The 21,966-nt window shown below is 48.4% G+C and overlaps 1 non-coding gene across 1 annotated transcript; it reads left to right on the top strand.

The window, feature by feature from the left end:
* The first annotated feature begins 1,360 nt into the window (after window positions 1-1,360).
* TRNAL-CAG (transfer RNA leucine (anticodon CAG)) lies at window positions 1,361-1,443 on the top strand. Its single transcript has one exon. It is a non-coding gene; the product is annotated as a tRNA-Leu (tRNA).
* Window positions 1,444-21,966: the final 20,523 nt, after the last annotated feature.

Here is a 21,966-nt window from a genome sequence, read left to right as displayed (position 1 = left end):
TTTCATTTTTATTGCCCAGATGTAGTACTTTGCATTTCTCCCTGTTAAAAACCATTCTGTTACTTGCTGCCCACTTCTCCAGTTTATTTAAATCTTTTTGAATCCTCTCTCTCTCTTCTCTAGTATTAGCTATCCCTCCTAGCTTTGTGTCATCAGCAAATTTAATCAGTTTACCCTCAATTCCTTCATCTAAATCGTTGATAAAGATGTTGAACAATACAGGGCCCAGGACAGAGCCCTGTGGTACCCCACTTGAGACATTCTTCCAACTGGATGTGCAGCCATTTACGACCACTCTTTGGGTCCGATCACTAAGCCAGTTATGAATCCACCTAACAGTTGCCTTGTCCATTCCATACTTAGTCATTTTTTCAATAAGGATTGTATGAGAGACTTTGTCAAATGCTTTGCTGAAGTCAAGATATACTATATCTACAGCATTTCCTTGATCCACCCAATCAGTGATACCGTCATAGAAGGAAATTAAGTTAGTCTGACATGACTTATTAGTTAGAAACCCATGCTGACTCTGTTTAATCACTTCATTCTTATCCAGGTATTGACATACATGTTGTTTAATAATTTGTTCAAAGATCTTTCCTGGTATAGAAGTCAGACTCACCGGCCTATAGTTGCCTGGGTCCACCTTCTTCCCCTTTTTGAAGATAGGAACAACATTTGCTCTTCTCCAGTCTTCTGGCACTTCTCCTGTTCTCCAAGAATTTTCAAAGATTATGGAGAGGGGTTCAAAAATATTGCTAGCGATATCGCAGTGTGTAACGGGGTCTTTACAGACAATGGCGTTTACCATCTGTCTGCAGAACTAAAGTAATGAAAAAGAAGCTGGTAATTAGCTTTCAAATGACATCCCAATGTCCCCTCTGGCTTTACCAGAGGCCCCAATGTCTGATTTGGACAGCAGATTTGAAAAGACATTTTCAGTCTGGGGCAGTCTTGGGGGTTCTCAATCCCCTTAACTACTCTGCAGAAGGGGTCAGGCAAATCAAGCTTGGCAGGAACATCATCCAGGAGGCCACCTACATACAGCAACATCACTTGTCCCCCTGCTCCAAATGGAATTTGAATTCAGGGGGTCAGAGCCTGGCTGTCCATGGATAAAAGTGGTCCTTGTGGTGCAGGCTTGAGGGTGCACAAATGCCCAACAGAGCACCACACAGCCCCAAGAACTGCTCCCTCACCTCAGTCTGGTAATTAGCTTTCAAATGACATCCCAATGTCCCCTCTGGCTTTGCCAGAAGTCCCACCAGGGGCCCCAATGTCTGATTTGGACAGCAGATCTGTACTGAAGTCCCTGGTGGTGCAAACTCTTGTGTCACCAGGGAGCATGTCAATGTCAGCAGTCAGGATGGCCTAGTGGTCTAAGGCACTGTGTTCAGGTTGCAGTCTCCCGTGGAGGCGTGGGTTCGAATCCCACTCCTGACAGCAGCAGTACTGGTCCCTGGAGGTGCAAGCTGTTGTGCACCAGGGAGCGTGTTAAGCGTCTGCAGTCACCACATGTGGAGGCGTGGGTTCAAATCCCACTCCTTGACAGCAGCAGTACTGGTCCCTGGAGGTGCAAGCTGTTGTGCACCAGGGAGCGTGTTCAGTGTCTGCAGTCACCACGTGGAGGCGTGGGTTCGAATCCCACTCCTGACAGCGACAGTTTTTTGTTTTTTTTTTTTAAAGAAAAGAAAATAAACCTAGTGGCAGCATGTGTAATAACAGTCTCCCGTGGAGGCGTGGGTTCGAATCCCACTCCTGACAGCAGCAGTACTGGTCCCTGGAGGTGCAAGCTGTTGCGCACCAGGGAGCGTGTTAACCGTCTGCAGTCACCACATGTGGAGGCGTGGGTTCAAATCCCACTCCTTGACAGCAGCAGTACTGGTCCCTGGAGGTGCAAGCTGTTGTGCACCAGGGAGCGTGTTCAGCGTCTGCAGTCACCACGTGGAGGCGTGGGTTCGAATCCCACTCCTGACAGCGACAGTTTTTTTTTTTTGTTTTTTTTTAAAGAAAAGAAAATAAACCTAGTGGCAGCATGTGTAATAACAGTCTCCAGGTCTTATAGCCTAATGTATACACTATAAATATTTGTGTGTCTATACAGTTGGTGTATATATGTGTGAGTATATTTTTTAGCCTTTAAAGTTTTGATTCTCCATCCTCATTTCTTTCTTTTCCAAATCAAAAAAACACTCGTGTGAGAGCAATCTGCATCCAAAAAAACTTAGGGATAGGGACAATTTAGTGAGTACGTCGGGCTCCCTTAAAAGGTCAATTCACCCAACGAACAAGGGTGCTGCTTGCTCGTCGGGTGAGATGGGCAGCACGATTATTATCATCTAACACGCTTTCCTAGGATAATCTGCCAACACAAATCTCTTCTTGAATGGACAATCGTTTCTTAAATGACAATTTATGCTGATAAAAAAAACAAAAGCTCTAAATTAGGAAGGAGGCTGGAGGGGGGGGGGCGTCAGGGGCTGGAGGGGGGAAGACAGAGGCTGGAGGAGGAAGTGTGGTGGTGTAGACGGGAATCTATCTGATTCCCAAAAGGAAGATGGAAGTCCACAGCATCCATGGGGTCCCTAGGAATTATCTAGTGTCCAGAGTAATCATTCTAAAGACATACTAATAGGGAATTTAGATTGTGAGCCCCATCGGGGACAGTGATGATGTGTGCAAACTGTTAAGCGCTGCGGAATATGTTAGCGCTATATAAAAAAATAAAGATTGAGACACCCACGATTATTACCAGCCATGACGTCCCTGTAGTCCTGGACTTGCCATTCCCTATTGTAAAAGGCCGGGACTTTAAATGGTTTTGGGAACTGAGGGAGGAGAGGGAAATGTCTGAAGAGAGTGCGGCAAGGTGGACTCGAGTAAAAATGGCAAGGGTTCCCCTGGTCGCCAGGGACATGGCGGCTGCAGAAAGGCAGGTCAGGCTGAACACTCTGAAGAAGAGACGGGGTCAGGTGCAAACAAACTTAATGTCCTAGATAAAGAGGTCACATTGCCGCTGACAAACCCCAGCACAGAGGTAACAGTTGATGTGCTGAAAATTAAACTGACATATTGTGATGGTGGAGATGCCTCAGCAAAGATCGTGGTAGGAGAAATCCCAGAGAGTGCAGGTGGAGTGAAAACCCACAAAGGTTATGGAGAGTGGACTGGTGGCTCATTTGCCTCAGAGGTGGTGGAAAATGACAACTGTGCCAAAATTCTGGAAGAGGAAGGGAACTATACTGAGGCGTGTGACAACAGGACAGTAGGGGGTGAGAACTCCAGAGAACCCGAGGGTGGAGAGATGGAGTCTGGGAGCGAGAACATTGACTCTTCAGAGAGCCCTGTTGAGGCCCTAGGGGTGGTTGATGGTAATGGAGGGAAGACCCACAAAAATCTTAACCTGCAGATGAAGAAATAGGTTGAACTCTGAAGCAGCAGAGAGTGGGTTGGCAAGCTGCCCCATCTGAAACTTTAATGAATTTATGGTCCGACACGTGCTAGCCAAAAGGGAACAGGCTCACGAAGTGGAGATGGTTAAAGAGACAATAAGAGACCATGTCGAGCGAGAAAAGGACCTGAGACAAGTGGCTGAGTACAGAGTTGATGAGCTGGAGAAGGAAGTCTCTGAGCTCAGAGGTCACTTGTCAACGTGTCAATCAGTGAACAAGGCCATATTGGAAAATATAGAGGTGCTTATATCGTAGATAAGTCTGCTGTGGCTAGAGTGAGGATTCTGGCTGATGATGAAGCCCAGGTAGCTGGTGAAGGTGGGATGGTTCCATTCTTCCTTGTCGGATCAATCTAGAGCCTTGAGAATATCCGAATGCTCCTGGAACATCGCATGGCGTACCTAAGAGTGGTAGAGCAGCTGACACTTGAGAGACTGCAAATTAATAAACAGCTGCAGGAAAGACGAAGAAGATGGCGGCCATTTTCAACTCGAGGTATTGAGAGACGAGGGTTTCTTTAAAGGCTTGAAGTACTCAACCGGAAGATAAATGGAACGACTCCTCTCTGGGTAATAAAGACAAAAGGAGAAACTGTCAATAGAGAGACAACCGAAAGTGGCCTGATGGAAGAGGACAAGGAAGAGTTAGAAGTAGTGACTCTTCTGTGAGTTCAGTGATGCGTGACCTAGGCAGGAAACCCCTGTAGCAGACGTGGTGACAAAGGGTCAGACCAGACAGAAGGTATAGGTGTCAGGGAATCACCACACTGTACTGACCGCCAGGGATGGGGGTGGTCCAACAAAGGGGCAACACTATCAGAGGAGGTGAAGGAGTCGGACGACGGATAGTTCCAAAAGGGTTCAGTGATTCGGCCCGATTTTGACAGACGGTGTGACTTTCAGAGGCGACTGAGATGGGTTTCTGGTCGGGTAATAGCAAGTGCCAAGCCTCGGAGCCTTAGACAGAGTGGGGAGGTATGTGGTATGGCGAGTGTCCATGTGGTTAATGGGCGGTATGCATCACAGAGGTGGGTGGCCCTGTGATGGAAGCCTGGGCTTGTTTTGCTCAGCAGATGTACTGCTGAAGGTTAATATACATTGGGAAGGCTTCCAGGTGACTTGGAGAGATGGGTGGATCCAGACACCTACATACCCCACCCAAGGGGGTGTGTCTGAAGACCCAAGATGGAGTCTGTGTGTTTGTGCACGGGCAGTGCTGGCTAGGCTGTGCCAGAGAGAGAGAACCTGTGGTATACCTCGGGAGAGGATGCCTCTGAGGATAAGAGGTATCGAGGAACCTGTGGACAGTTAATGGACACTAATCCGTGTTAGGTACACCAAGACTCAGTGAGGTCCATGGGTACTGTAGAGCCGAACAGTGCACGGGGTGCTGCAAGTTACCAAGTACCTGAGATTCGGTTTATGCTCAGTATTAATAAATCGATTGGACTTTTGTTTTAACCCTGAGTGTCCCAGCGTATGCCTCAACGACTGGCCAAGTGAGTATTCCCCGTCCACAGATAGTCGAAGTGTCACAATGCATATACATACAGTCATACACATATTCCATGCATGTTTACACATACAGGCATATATCTACACATATACCATCATACATTCATACAGGCATATACCATGCATACATATGTTGAGGAGAGCCTTAAGATCAAATACTTAAATAACCTTGACATAAGAGATTGAGAACTACCCATAAAGTGTATTATTTCACCTTACATGAGCTTTTTCAGATCAAAGTGGGACACTAAAGATAGCTGCCATTTCCTGTTTCACCACACACCATGTGCTGGTATCCAAGATGACGCCCACTCTGATGACCTCATGGATCCGCCCACGATGACGCCCACTCTGATGACCTCATGGACCAACCCAGCCAGATTACCTTATGGATCCGCCCACGGACTAGCTCACTGCCCAACCCACTAACCAATGGAATACATCCGATCACTCCCATTTTAGAGCCCCCTTACAGGGGATATATAAACCTATGTTTGGATTAATAAAGCTCTTGGAGTTGTGCCATAGATTGATCGAAGAGAGGTTACATCCGCCTGTGTCTCTGGTGTGATTTCTTTATTGCACACTAATCAGTATCCATTTGGCCAGGAGCATGCAACTAGTGAACATTTCTTATTGCATACCTCCCAACTTTTGAAGAAGGAAAAGAGGGAAAAATAATGCGGCGCGCACAGCGAGCCGTGGCAAAATTTAGGCCACGCCCCTGACCACACCCATTTCACAACTATTCACACTCATGTCCATGCCCAACTGCACCCATTTAGCACTGCTGAATACACTGACTGGTAAAGAGGGCACAGTGGCTGGCATTATGGGCACAGTGGCTGGTACTATAGGCACACTGACAGGTACTGAGAAAAGAAAGAGAGAAAAAAGAAAACAGAGAAAGGAGAGCGAGAGAAAGAAAGAACAGAGAGAGGAAGAACAGCAAGAGAAGAAAGGACAGAGAGAAAGAAGAAAGAACAGAAAGAAAGAGGGGAAGAAAGAACAGAGCAAAAGTAAGAACAGAGAGAAAGAGAGAGGGGAAGAAAGAAAGAACAGGGAGAGAGAGAGGGGAAAGAAAGCAAGAACAGAGAGAGAAAGAAAGAGGGGAAAGAAAGAAATAACACAGAGACAGAGAAAGAACAGAGAGAAAGAAGTAAAGAAAGAAAGAGGAAAGAAAAAGAGAGAACAGTGAGAGAGAAAGGAAAAAAAGAAAGATTAGAGAACGAAAGACCAGAGAGGGAGAAAGAAAAATAGAGGGAAAGACAGAACATAGAATGAGAAAGAAAGATTCTATAGCAGCCCAGCTCCCATTGTAACGCCCACCTGACCCTCCCGGTGCAGGACATATCATGATCCACTCACATGGCCAACATCCCCGATTCCAAGGCGATCCTGCTGTCCGCACTGTCGGAGGAGGACATGGTGATGGATCCGAAGCATTCCTGGTTCCGTCACAATCTCCTCATGAATTTACCTAATTTCCAGTACATCACTTCTGGTGGACTGTCATGTGCAAGTTTTAAAGTGCTCCGCCATGTACTCCTGTGTCCTTTGGGAAAAGCCTGCTTTGTATGCCTTGTACACACTTGGCTCCACTCTGTACATCCCATACACATATGGCTCCGCTACATACACCAAGTACACACACAACTCTGCTCTGTACACCTCATACATGTGCAGCTCCGCTCTGTACACCTAATACACACATGACGCGGCTCCATACACACGTGATTCCACTCCGTACGCCCCACACACACACGCGCAGCTCCGCTCTGTACACATGTGGCTTCGCTCTGTACACTTCATACACACACGGCTCTGCTCTGTACACACACAGCTCTGCTACATCCACCCTGTAAAGCACTCCTGACCCCACACAGAAACTTTACCTCATCCAGCACCAAGACAACCAGCACAGCAGAGTCCTGCAGAGTGCAGACACAGAGGCCCCTGATCATGTGAACCCTGACTCCTCCCCTCTCACAGGTCCTGTGCGTACAGAACACACAGCCCAGCCACATCATTACTGTTAGGTGTTGGGTTCCTGCAGTGGTTCAACAGGAATCCAGAACCTCACATTCTGCGGTATCCCATTGTCTTTCGACCGCAGAGAAGATTGCTCAGCAATCCCGGCTTCCCAGAGGCTCTGCCCAGACCTGCTCTGTGGGGCTGGCTATTGCTGCCACCTTTGGGTCAGCAATGGCAATGCAGGCTGCTCAGCAGCAAATCGCTCCAGAGGCTGTCCTTCTGTCGCTCCACTGAGTATGCTCACGAGACGATCTCCCATTGGAGATCGGGAGCCACATGTCCAGATCCTTCTCCAGATCTGATTGGTCCATTTCAGGGATCTGGAAGCTTCCGGAAGGTCCTGGCTATAAAAAGTTTGCATGGCCACTCTGCTACTATGTGAATGATGATGGATGCATGAACCTGCGAATGACTCATTAAGATCCCCTCCCTCTGATATTACGAGTGTGTATAGGGACTTAGCTTTAGAGTCAGCGCCAGCCAGTGGCAAGCTATAGCCACAATAAGTATCCACACAGTACTAGCGTCCGACAGTGCGCCCCCTCTTGGGCATTGTCGACTAGCGGCAGTGTCTGTCGCTGCGCTGCAGTCTGCAGCTCCTTTTGGCGTCCGCAGTTGCGACGCCGCATACACGGTAGGTCTAGACGGATGCTGATCCTCTGCCAAGGGCCCAGCTCCTGTGACCATATACCGTGCGTGCACACCTCTGAGACCTGTGACACTGACTGGCTCAGCCCTTTTGTGTTTTGCACTTAAGGCATCTCTGTGAGTAAAACAGAGATCGCTCAGCGCACCTGGGTGACGTTCAACCTACGTGCGCTATACCGCCATATCGTACGTCCGGCATCAGCTAGCAGCAGTGTTAACACCTTCTGCACGGTGGACCCCGGGTGGCAAACGCACTTTACGTTATTTTATATTTAGTGCGTTCCGCCGTCCCTAACATTATACTAGCGCCAGGGTCTGGCTAGTAATGGCGGACCAGCAGCAGCTATTGCAGTACATTCGGCAGCTGGAGGGCAGGTTGGCGACTCTCGAGAGTTCCGCCTCAGCTGTGAAGGTTACTGAGGCTGCTGTGCAGTCAGTCGCAGAGGCTGTCTCGCATGTGTCCACGTCTGCACCGACAGTTTGCCGCCTCCCGTTGCCTGATAAATTTTCTGGTGACACTGCCTCCTGCAGGGGTTTCGTGAGCCAGTGCTCTATCCAGCTTGTTACTGGCCGCGTGATTCCCTACAGAGCGGGCTAAGGTGGGGTTTATCGTTTCCCTTCTGTCGGGCAGGGCGTTGGAGTGGGCCACGCCACTGTGGGAGCGTGGTGACCCTGTGATTCGGACCACTGCTCAGTTCCTAACATCTCTGAAGCAGGTCTTTTTGGGGCCACGGGTCACTCACGACACCTCTCTCCAGTTACTAGCATTAACACAGGGATCCCTCTCGGTCAGCCAGTACGCCGTCCGTTTCCGGACACTGGCTTCTGAGCTGGAATGGCCTGATAAAACCCTCATCCCTGTGTTCTGGAGAGGTTTGGCGGAGCATGTTAAGGATGCTCTATCTACCAGGGAGGTTCCCATAAGTCTGGAAGAGCTGATTGCTATTTCCACCCGCATCGATCTCCGTTTTTCGGAGCGCGGGCTGGAGCGTGCTCAATCCAGACGGAAGATTAGCTTGGCTCCCAACCTCTTTGAACCTCTAGAACCTCTTGAGCAAGAGAGTTTACCTCCAGAGCCCATGGAGGTGTCCCACGCCGGTCTCAAGACACGGCCGGCACAACGCTCCACACGCTGTTACCAGTGTCGACAGTCTGGTCACGTGGCTAACAGGTGTTCGCAGCGGCCGAAAAAACGACCACGTCCACTGGTAATTGGTGAGGGTCTATTCGCTATGGAGACCGTCTCCCCCAATCCAGCGCTCCAAGGGATGTTAGATAGCGGTGATTCCTCCTGGGAGGTACAGGTCACAGTGGATTCCGGGGCAGAAGGGAACTTTATGTCCTCGTTCTTCGCCCAACAGCACGCTATCCCGTTGGTACCACTTCCTCACTCAGTACCCACCAGGGTGGTAAACGGGTCGACCTTATCATCCCAGATTACCCACCAAACAGCACCCCTTTAAGCTCTCAATTCCACCTTTTCATCGGGAGACGGTGTCCCTGCTCATTATGCCAGAGGGCATCGATCAGGTGCTCCTCGGGGTTCCCTGGCTCTGTTGCCATTCCCCTCATATAGAGTTCTCCTCGGGGAGAATAATAGAATGGAGCAAAGACTGTGTGGGAAAGTGCATGGGGGGAGTCGTCCAAGTAGCCTCTGCGGAGGTGCCTGCAGATCTTTCCGCGCCACCTACTGGGAATCTGAAGACCGTGGCTCCGGTCGTCCTCGAGTCACTGCTGCCAGGCAAGACCTTTGTCCCGCCTCATCTACGGTCCAAGGTTCTCACGTGGGCACACGCGTCCAGGGTGGATGGTCACTTTGGCTACAAGCAGACCACAAAACTCCTGGCAAGCTCTTATTGGTGGCCGCACAGGGCTCGGGACGCTAAAAAATACATTCAGGCATACGCCTCTTATGCTCGGAGCAGCTCCTCTAAACAGAGGCTGGCTGGGTTACTGTATCCCTTGCCGGTGGCAGACCGGGCAATGGAGGTTCGCGACAGTCTGGGTCGCACCCCGCATGTCACTCTATCCTCTAAAGTGAGTGAAGACGCCCGTCGACACACATCGGTGCCCCGCTCCAACTTCTCCTGGCGACTTAGCCATCCGTGACGCCTTCCACGTGTCCCTTCTCAAACCTGTTCACATGTCCCTGTTTTCCGAGTCATCTGCGGAGTCAGACTTGTCTTCGGACGAGCCTGAGGCCTATGCCTCTGTGGGACACAAGGTGGTACGTGGCAAAAAACTTTATTTGGTGGATTGGAAGGCTCAAGGGGAAGGGGGCCCTAGGGGGGGTAATGTTAGGTGTCGCGTTCCTGCTGCGGTTCTACAGGAATCCAGAGCCTCACATTCTGCAGTCTCCCATTGTCTTTCGACCGACCGACCACAGAGGAGATTGCTCAGCAATCCCAGCTTCCCAGACACTCTGCCCAGACCTGCTCTGTGGGGCTGGCTATTGCTGCCACCTTTGGGTCAGCAATGGCAATGCAGTCTGCTCAGCAGCAAATCGCTCCAGAGGCTAAGTCCTTCTGTCGCTCCACTGAGCATGCTCACGAGACAATCTCCCATTGCAGAACGGGAGCCACATGTCCAGATCCTTCTCCAGATCTGATTGGTCCATCTCAGGGATCTGGAAGCTTCCGGAAAGTCCTGGCTATAAAAGGTTCGCATGGCCGCTCAGCCATGCGCTAGTATAGTCTCTAGTTGCTACTGTGTGAATGATGATGGTTGCATGAACCTGCGAATGACTCATTAAGATCCCCTCCCTCTGATATTATGAGTGTGTATAGGGACTTAGTGGGTCGCCCTCCCAGGGCCGTGGGGTACTCGGTACCGGGCCGGTGTCAGTGGGATGTGTCACAGCAGCGGTGGCCCTGGGCGCCCAAGTCAATGGCGGGGATGTGAATGATGGAATGGAATAGTTTGTGACGCCACCTGTGGTGTTCGGCAAGGGAGGTGTTAAGCCGACGCTGCAAAGAGATCCTCTGGGACAGATGGTGTGATGCAGCAATGATGGTATAGCCCTCCACAGGCAGGGCTGTTGTCCCAGGGCAGTGTAGATGTGGGGACACTTTGATGGTGTAGTGTCCGGCGCAGGGGATGTAGCAGTGTCAGGCAGACGGACGCAGGAAGGAATGGAGGACACCAGGGCATGTAGTTCCAAGGCTTTACTCACAGTCAGTAGTGCCCGCTTCTGTGCCGTGTTCTCCAGGTCAGGGACCCAGTCAACCTCAGGCAAGATGGAAAGCTCCCCTCCACACTCCGCCAACTTATGTGCTTTTCCTGAACGTCTCCTCTATAGCGCCTTGAAGTGTGAAGATCTCCAGTACCGTGGTACGCTGGAGTTCCTCCTGTCAGATGTTCCCAAGAACCTACTTGTACGGCAGACAGCTGTAGCCTGCTTCGGGGACTCCCTCCTCCTGAGTCCCGGCTCCCTATACAATTGCTGTTGTGCCCCAAGTCTTAGATGGGAGTAGTGCATTTACAGCCATCTATTCCACCGGTGTCTGCTGCAGAACCATAAGTGTCCATACAACCTCGGGGATCGGGCCCCAGCCTTGCGCTGAGAACCTATAGTCAGGGTTCCTCTTCTAACCCACGTCCTCTCTGTTCTCTCTACTCCTTTGTTCCGTACTTGTCTTTCTTTCTTATGGAAGCTTAGGTTTCAGTTTTATGTCTTTCTCCTTCTGTTCCTTTCCTGTGCCAGGTGGCTCAGATCACTGAGGCAGCTGCAGCACTCCTTCCTCCATCCCTTCTTCCAGGGATCCTCACTCCTGTCTGAGTGACTTCCTACCCTCCCGACCTTCTGTCAGACTGAACCTCACATCCTATACTTTCCCACTCTTTTATGTATCTTAACTCCACCCACCTCCCAGCACATCCAGTGTTCCAAGCGGGGAACCACCAAAGGTGCTCTGCTACCCTCTGAGCATGGAGCCGCAATGTGGTTGTGCAGAACTACCCTGTTGTGTGGGGTGCGAGTGTTGGAGTGTAGAAAGGGAGTTCCCACCTTACTTGGATGGTGGGGTACCCCACCTTGGAGAGAGAGCAAGGTGCAGTACCTCTGTGGTGACTGAGCCTCAGGGGCGTCACACTTAGCTTTAGCGTCAGTAACAGCCAGTGGCAAGCTCTAGCCACAATAAGCATCTACACAGTACTAGCGTCCGACAGTGCGCCCCTCTTGGGCATTGTCGACTAGCGGCAGTGTCTGTCGCCGCGCTGCAGTCTGCAGCTCCTTTTGGCGTCCGCAGTTGCGACGCCGCACGCACGGTAGGTCTAGACGGACGCTGATCCTCTGCCTAGGGCCCAGCTCCTGTGACCATATACCATGCGTGCACTCCTCTGAGACCTGTGATGCTAACAGGCTCAGCCCTTTTGTGTTTTGCACTTAAGGCATCTCTGTGAGTAAAACAGAGATCGCTCAGTGCACCTGGGTGACGTTAAACCCGCGTGCGTTATACCGCCATATTGTACGTCCGACATCAGCTAGCAGCAGTGTTAACACCTTCTGCACGGTGGATCCCGGGCAGCGAACACACTTTACGTTATTTTATATTTAGTGCGTTCCGCCGTCCCTAACAATTGCAGGCTGCGGTGGCTCTCTGGGAGGGTGAGGATCATGGGGTCGGTGAATGGTGGGGCATGGCGGCTCAGTGCAATGCGGGAAAAATAGCGTCCCGGGCGGGACGCGGGTTGGGGGTGTCAAAAACAGGACTGTCCCGCGAGAATCGGGACTGTTGGGAGCTTTGCTTATTGTTCAACCTAACACATACACATATACCATGCATACATACACATCCAGGCATATACCATGCATATATACACATCCAGGCATATACCATGCATACATACACATATACTATGCTATATTAACAAGTTATTACACTAAGGTTCAGATACGGCTTTAAATAAGGCTACTACTTATTTTAAAGTACAAAATTAAAGGAATAGTATAATTGAATAGTATGATTGCGTACACTTTTGTATATTTTAAGATACAAAGGTTAAGTACATATAAAGATTAAATACATATAATGATTAAGCACATATAAACATTAACTACATACTGTATACTCACATCATCACCAAGAAGCTTTTAAACATCATCCATCTGGAATATCAGAGATGCACCAAGACAGAGAACCCCTGGGAAATTCACAACACTGCATGGGCGTCCCCACTTGTGCAGGTATTACAACACTGTACACGTGTACAGGTACCCAGGTTTCTGCTTCTGTCTTAGTTATGTTTCTCTGGCCTTATATACAGAGTGGGCCATTTATATGGATACACCTGGGTGGGCCATTTATAAAGTTGGATCTAAAATGGCCCACTTCAAAATGGCCGCCATGGTCACCACCCATCTTGAAAAGTTTCCCCCTCCCATATACTAATGTGCCACAAACAGGAAGTTGATATCACCAACCATATAGGAATAAATGTTAGCACAGCCAAACAGGGAGGTGCCACACAGTAGGTTCCCAAACCTTATAACCAAGTATCAAATACCAGGCACACTCAAGGATTTTTGGTGCAAAAAAATCAGAATTTTAATGCATACAGTAGCCACTAATTACAAACGTTTCGGTCGTGATAGACCTTCATCAGTGTACTAGGGTTAATTTCTAGATGCTAGTGTGAGTAAATCACAAATAGTAGCCAAATAGCCAAAGATCAGGTAAAGAGTGTAGCCCGGAACTTAGGTGGTCAGTGACCTGCAGTATGCCAAAATAGGTATATGCCAGGTATCCTATGTCACAGTATCCACCGCAAGACAGGGAGCTGTCACCTCCCTATGTTCCGTACTACACTCTTTACCCGATCTTTGGCTACTATTTGTGATTTACTCACACTAGCATCTAGAAACTAACCCTAGTACACTGATGAAGGTCTATCACGACTGAAACGTTTGTAACTAGTGGCTATTGTATATATTAAAATTCTGATTTTTTTTGCACCAAAAATCCTTGGGTGTGCCCGGTATTTGATATCACCAACCATTCCCATTTTATTTAGGTGCATCTATATATATGGCCCACCCTGTAGTGATTTACACTGTGTAACTCTGGTTTCACCATGCCCTTCCAGTGGCCAGCTTTCAAGATTAGGTGAAATGGAGATACCATGGCTATTTGCTGGCTTTCATGCCAGTTCTCATGGTCATAACCCATTCGGGCCGGGTTCAGTCATTTAACCCTTTCAGTAACGCCCTTCGGTGCCCACTTAGATGCCCTTTTTATGCAGTTTTATCATATTTGTAGCTGCTTTTAAGCGTTATTCACAGCAAGGCTCCTCGCCGCATTGTATTTTATTAGAGCAGGTGGAGGCGTTGGTCTGCGCCTATCACCAAAATGTACCTTTCAGGTTATCCCTCAAGTACCCTCACTTGTCTCTTCTTTTGAGGTCCATGCCGTCAGACTCTACACCCCCTTCTCAATGCAAGTGGCGGTGGTATATCATTCTCCCGGCCCCTCCCATCAGTTCCTGGATCATTTTGCCACTTGGCTTCCACATTTTCTCTCTTGTGACATCCCTACCCTCATCATGGGCGATTTCAACATCCCCATTGCTCTTCCCCTCTCCCTATCTGCTACTCACCTTTTATCTCTAACCTCCTCGTTCAGCCTTTCGCAGCTTACTAATTCTCCAATGCATGGAGACAGAAACTCCCTCGACTTGGTCTTCTCTCGGCTTTGTGCAGTGGATGATTTTGCAAACTCCCCTCTCCCGCTCTCTGACCACAACCTTCTTTCATTCTCTATCAAGAACTGCCAGGCCGCTCAGGTCACCCCCACTGTCCATACTTATAGAAACATACAGGCCATTAACACCCAGAAACTTATGGAGAACTTGCAGTCTTCATTGGCCCCTATCTCCTCCCTCTCATGTCCTGATTCTGCATTGAAACATTACAATGAAACACTTCAAAGTGCCCTGGATGAATTTGCACCTCCTAAACATAGACCACCACAACACAGATGGCGACAACCCTGGCATACCCTGCAAACACGTTTCCTGCAGCGGCGCTCCAGGTGCGCTGAACGTCTGTGGAGAAAATCCAATCTACATGAAGATTTCATCCATTATAAGTTTATGCTTAGAACATACAACACTGCCCTTCACATCTCAAAACAAACCTATTTCAACACGCTCATCACCTCACTGTCCAATAACCCTAAACGTCTCTTTGACACTTTTCATTCTTTACTCAACCCAAGAGTACAGGCCCCAACCACGGAGCTTCAACCTAACGATCTGGTGAATTACTTCAAAGAAAAAATTGACCAGCTCGGACAGGAAATTATCTCCCTATCACCTCATACCATGCACTGTCCTCTGTTGTGAGTTCATTTTTCCCTTCACCAGTGAGGTCTGATGAACTCCCTCTTCTGGCGAAGGAAGGTAGTGAGGCTGATCACCAAACAGCTGAGCAGGTAGATGATGACTGGGTCACAGGAACTGATGACTGGATATAAGGCAGCCGACGCCCTGCTGCCTCGCTGGTGAATTCCTGCTGGATTCTTGGAGACCAGTCTGATTTCTGCTTCTCAAAGCTAAGTGTTGCTCTGCCTTTTGTACACTTTAGTTCTGGTTTTGTTTGCCTTGTTTTTTGGAGTTCAGCCATCCCCGGCCGGGGGTGAGCTGAATTCCATTTTTGTCTCTGATCTGTTGATCTCTGGCTCTGTCTTCAGAATATACCTAAGTGCTGATATAGTCTTTTTGAAGCCTAGTGACTTCAGGGCCTGTTTTTCCTATTAGTCTGTTGGTTCATTTTTGGATAGGGTTTTTGCGGATTGCAGACAGCAGCTTTTCTATCCTGTCCTATTTAGTTAGCTTGGGCTCCATCATTTGCTCAAACTATCTTTCTATCTGTGTTAGTGTTTTTCATCTTGCTTCACAGTCATTATATGTTGGGGGCTGCCTATTCCTTTGGGGTCTGCTCTGGGGCAGTTTAGATTTCCCCTTTCTGTCTTTAGGCTAATTTAGTTCTCCGGCTGTGATCGAGGGGTCTAAGGCACCGTAGGAACCCCCCACGGCTACTGCTAGTTGTTGTGGATAGGTTCAGGGGTCTGCAATCCGATAGCTTCCAACTTCTCTGGTTTTCTGGACTTAGCTATTATTTTTGTTTTTTCCTCCTTCGGTGACTCATCCATAACAGTCCTCCCTCCCCCACTGCATCTAGCGCACTCTATGATTTTGAACCAGTCACAGAAGAAGAAGTAAGCAGGCTCCTTGCATCATCTCGCCCAACTACTTGCACCAGTGACCCATTTCTGTCACATCTCCTCCAGTCCCTTTCCCCTGCTCTCACCCCTCACCTAACTAAAATAACCTCTCTCTCTCTTCTGGTATCTTTCCCTCCTCATTTAACCATGCCATCATATATCCACTACTTAAAAAAACCATCCCTCGACCAAAACTGTGCCGCTAAGGGTACCGTTACACCTAGCGACTCACCAGCGATCCTGACCAGCGATATGATGCGGTCAGGATCGCTGCCACACAGGCAGATCTCACCAGCGACATCGCAGGGGACGGAGATCGCTACTTACCTGTCAGACGCGGCGATCCTGCGTCCTCCCGCCCGGCTCCACGCGTCGCTCATCGTCACAGCAGGAAGCTGACGATGAGAAATGATCCAGGAGCTTCTCGCGCGATCAGCAATAACCAGCGGGGGAGCCGGTCGGAGGTAAGTATCACATGCAGCGATATCGCTAGCAATATCGCTGCAACGTCACAAAATCGGTGACTTTACAGCAATATTGCTAGCGATATCACAGTGTGTAACGGGGGCTTTACTATAGACTTGTCTCTAATCTTCCCTTCATCTCTAAACTCCTGGATTGCCTGTCAACTCCCGTCTTATCTACTATTTCTTTGATAACTCTCTTCTCGACCCTCTCCAATCCAGTTTCCGTTCTTTACGCCCTACTAAAACTGCCCTCACTAAAGTCTCTAATGATCTACTAACAGCTAAATCAAATGGTCATTAGTCCATGCTAATTCTCTTGGATCTCTCTGCAGCATTTGACACTGTGGATCATCAGCTCTTCCTCACTATGCTCCGTTCCATTGGCCTCAAGGACACCGTTCTCTCCTGGTTCTCCTCCTATCTCTCTGACCGCTCCTTTACTGTATCTTTTGCAGGTTCCTCCTCCTCTCATCTTCCCCTTACTGTTGGGGTTCCTCAAGGATCAGGTCAAACAATCAGTAGATTGGTCAAACAATCAGTAGATTTGGTTTCCAGTACCATCGCTATGCTGATGACACCCAATTATACGCTTCTTCTTCTGACATCACGCCTGCCTTTCTAGAAAACACCAGCGATTGTCTAAACGCTGTGTCTAACATCATGTCCTCACTATATCTGAAACTGAACCTGTCAAAGACTGAACTCCTTGTGTTTCCTCCCGTTGCTAATGTACCTATACCCGACATTGCCATTTCCGTGTGTGGTTCCACTATTACTCCCCAGCAACATGCCCGCTGTCTTGGGGTCATACTTGACTCCGAGCTTTCCTTTGCCCCCCACATCCGATCACTGGCTCGCTCTTGTTATCTGCACCTCAAAAACATTTCTAGAATTCGACCTTTTCTTACTTTTGACTCCACAAAAACTCTTAGGCTGTGTGCCCATGTAAGCGTTTTTGAAGCATTTGTCCAGGTCAAAATGCTTCAAAAACGCATACAAGAAGCATCCCATTCGTTTTAAATGAAGTCCACACATTTTGTGCACATTGATGCGCTTTTTTTCCGCGAAAAACGCTTCACGGTAAAAAATGCAGCATGCTCATTAATTTTGCAGAAAAGTCAGCGTTTTTGCTCTTTCCTATGAGTCAGAAAACACATGGAAAAAAACGCATAAACGCGCGGTTTTCGCGCGGAAATAAAACGCGCGTTTTCTGGGAAGGAGTCCGATTTTGAAGCAGAAATTTTCTGCATACGTGGGCACATAGCCTCACTGTTTCTCTTATTATTCTTGTCTTGACTATTGTAACTCTCTTCTAATCGGTCTCCCTCTTACCAAACTCTCCCCCCTCCAATCTGTCTAGAATGCTGCAGCCGGGATCATATTCCTCGACAATCGTTAGGCTAAGTTCACACATAGCGGAATTCCCACGGAAGTTACCGCGAGAATTCCAGAATTCCATTCCGCGGGAAAATCGCATTTTAAATTCCCGCGATTTTCCCGTGGAAAAACTAGCGATTTGCAAGCGTAATTAGCTTACGGAATGCTAGCGTTTTCCAAGCGATCTGGAGCATCGCTTGGAGAACTGATTCACAGGTTGGTCACACTCGTCAAACATAGTGTTTGACGAGTGTGACCAACATTTTACTATTGAGGCTGCCTATGCAGCATCAGTAGTAAAAGATAGAATGTAAAAAATAATCAAAAAAAATATTGTTATTCTCATCTTCCGGCGTCCCACGCAGCCTTTCCGCCTCTCTCCACGCTCCCGGCATCGTCCGGTCCGAGACCGCGACGTCATTGCAGTCATTCTCGCAAAGGATTACTGGGACCGGAAGATTCTGGGAGCGTGGAGAGAGGCGGGAAGTCCTCACCCACAAAGCTCTCCGTGGCTCAGCGCCACCCTACATCTCCTCCCTCGTTTCAGTCTACCACCCTATCGGCGCCCTCCGTTCTGCTGACCTGAGGTTAGCATCCTCAATAATCAGAACCTCCCACTCCCGTCTCCAAGACTTTACACGTGCTGCACCAATTCTTTGGAATGCACTTCCCAGGCCAATACGATTAGTCCCCAATCCCCACAATTTTAAGCGTGCCCTGAAAACCACATTTATTCAGACTGGCCTATCGCCTCAACACATTAACCTAATCTATCCCTGTGTGGCACAGCCAAAAGTTTTACCATAACCAGGTTCCCCGCGTCATGTTCCCACATGCTTTATGCATCCATTAGCCCTCTGTGTCTGTACTGTTACACACTTAACATTATGGCTGGTCCATACAATCAGGGCAACTGTTACCACCCACCTTTCGTGTCTACCTCTTTCCTCATAGACTGTAAGCTTGCGAGCAGGGCCCTCATTCCTCTTGGTATCTGTTATAATCTGTGATTATTGTTATGCTGTAATGTCTATTGTCTGTACAAGTCCCCTCTGAAATGTAAAGTGCTGCGGAATATGTCAGCGCTATAAAAATAAAATTTATTATTATTTATTTTTAAGTTTTGTCATTAAATCTGTAAAAAAAAAAAAAAAAACTAAAAAAAAAAGGGGGAAAAAAAATTCTGAATAAAAAAAAAAAAAAGCTTCAGTTTGGTAAAACATGGCTTCTGGAATAAGATGAAGAAAATTCCCCTCTAGGGGCCACAAGCTGCATTCCCCCTGGTGACGGTGTGCCTTCCTGTCGTCCACACTTCTCTCCTATGGGGAGATGCTGGACAGTGTGGGCGGGGCCACAGCTTCCTCCCGTCTGCTCTATGGAGGAGGAGGCGCTGCCCCTTCTGGTCACATGGGCATGACGTCACCACAGGTCCTGTGTGCACAGAGCAGTCATATATGTGGCGGACGCTCCTGGACCTTCTGCTTTCTGGGCCGGTTCCTCCTGTAAGTCCTATTAACCCTTCCGCCCCCTGTCTTCTCCTTTCTGACAGGACAATCTCTGAATTCGGACAGTGTGACAGGAATTTCAGCAATGTGTAAGGAAGAAATGACAATTTTACTGTTTTCCTCACAGAAATGTCACTTTAGCCCCAAATATATCATTGTCCTAAAGGTGACAGGAGCGCTGAGGCCGCACAGTGCGCCGTGTCTAATGAGTGCCGATACCCCACAGGCTCGGGAGGGAAGGGGCGCCATTGTGGCTGGGATAGACGGCGGACGCTGTGTGACGTGTGAAGAGCTCTGACACCAGAACAGCAGAGACCCCACAAGTGGCCCCATGTTACCCCCTCCACCTCTGGGGGCTCATCTAGGGGGCAGGGAGGATTATTAACCCTCAGGGGTCACAGAATTGTGTAACATTGAGCGGAGGAATGAAATGTTCCCACTAAAATGTCGCTCCGTCCCCAAGTCTGTAATTATCACACGGGAGAAGAGGAGAAAACAGAAACCACTTGTTCCACAATTTCCCCTGAGCGCCGATACCCCATAAGGGGCCGGACATTCCTCAGGAGGGAAGGGGCGCCATTGTGGCTGGGATAGACGGTGGACGCCATGTGAAGAGCTCTGACACCAGAACAGCAGAGACCCCACAAGTGGCCCCATGTTACCCCCTCCACCTCTGGGGGCTCATCTAGGGGGCAGGGAGGATTATTAACCCTCAGGGGTCACAGAATTGTGTAACATTGAGCGGAGGAATACATACATACTACATACATAATATATACTACATGCATGCTACATACATACTACATGCTACATATATACTACATGCATCCTACATACATACTACATGCTACATACATGCTACATATATACTACATGGATGCTACATACATACTACATGCTACATACATACTACATATCTACTACATATCTACTACATATCTACTACATACATACTACATACATACTACATGCATGCTACATACATACTATATGCTACATACATACTACATACATGCTACATACATACTATATACACTCACTGGCCACTTTATTAGGTACACCATGCTAGTAACGGGTTGGACCCCCTTTTGCCTTCAGAACTGCCTCAATTCTTCGTGGCAGAGATTCAACAAGGTGCTGGAAGCATTCCTCAGAGATTTTGGACCATATTGACATGATGGCATCACACAGTTGGCGCAGATTTGTCGGCTGCACATCCCTGATGCGAATCTCCCGTTCCACCTCATCCCAAAGATGCTCTATTGGATTGAGATCTGGTGACTGAGGAGGCCATTTGAGTACAGTGAACTCATTGTCATGTTCAAGAAACCAATCTGAGATGATTCGAGCTTTATGACATGGCGCATTATCCTGCTGAAAGTAGCCATCAGATGTTGGGTACATTGTGGTCATAAAGGGATGGACATGGTCAGCAACAATACTCAGGTAGGCTGTGGCGTTGCAACGATGCTCAATTGGTACCAAGGGGCCCAAAGAGTGCCAAGAAAAAATTCCCCACACCATGACACCACCAGCCTGAACCGTTGATACAAGGCAGGATGGATCCATGCTTTCATGTTGTTTACGCCAAATTCTGACCCTACCATCCGAATGTCGCAGCAGAAATCGAGACTCATCAGACCAGGCAACGTTTTTCCAATCTTCTACTGTCCAATTTCGATGAGCTTGTGCAAATTGTAGCCTCAGTTTCCTGTTCTTAGCTGAGAGGAGTGGTACCCAGTGTGGTCTTCTGCTGCTGTAGCCTATCTGCCTCAAAGTTCGACGCACTGTGCGTTCAGAGATGCTCTTCTGCCTACCTTGGTTGTAACGGGTGGCAATTTGAGTCACTGTTGCCTTTCTATCAGCTCGAACCAGTATGCCCATTCTCCTCTGACCTCTGGCATCAACAAGGCATTTCCGGCCACAGAACTGCCGCTCACTGGATTTTTTTTCTTTTTCGGACCATTCTCTGTAAACCCTAGAGATGGTTGTGCGTGAAAATCCCAGTAGATCAGCAGTTTCTGAAATACTCAGACCAGCCCTTCTGGCACCAACAATCATGCCACGTTCAAAGGCACTCAAATCACCTTTCTTCCCCATACTGATGCTCGGTTTGAACTGCAGGAGATTGTCTTGACCATGTCTACATGCCTAAATGCACTGAGTTGCCGCCATGTGATTGGCTGATTAGAAATTAAGTCTTAACACACAGTTGGACAGGTGTACCTAATAAAGTGGCCAGTGAGTGTATATACTACATACATACTACATACATACTACATGCTACATATATACTACATGCATGCTACATACATACTATATGCTACATACATACTACATACATGCTACATACATACTACATATTATTATTATTTATTGTTATAGCGCCATTTATTCCATGGCGCTTTACATGTGAGGGGGGTATACATAAAAACAAGTACAATAATCTTAAACAATACAAGTCATAACTGGTACAGGAGGAGAGAGGACCCTGCCCGCGAGGGCTCACAATCTTCAAGGGATGGGTGATAATACAGTAGGCGAGGGTAGAGCTGGTCGTGCAGCGGTTTGGTCGATCGGTGGTTACTGCAGGTTATAGGCTTGTCGGAAGAGGTGGGTCTTCAGGCTCTTTTTGAAGGTTTCGATGGTAGGTGAGAGTCTGATATGTTGTGGTAGAGAGTTCCAGAGTAGGGGTGATGCGCGAGAGAAATCTTGTATGCGATTGTGGGAAGAGGAGATAAGAGGGG

Source organism: Dendrobates tinctorius, unplaced genomic scaffold, assembly GCF_039654945.1.
Source record: "Dendrobates tinctorius isolate UK_male_01 unplaced genomic scaffold, ASM3965494v1 ptg000119l, whole genome shotgun sequence".
Taxonomy (NCBI): domain Eukaryota; kingdom Metazoa; phylum Chordata; class Amphibia; order Anura; family Dendrobatidae; genus Dendrobates; species Dendrobates tinctorius.
Note: the sequence above shows the minus strand (reverse complement) of the source record. Positions and strands in the feature narration are given on the sequence as shown.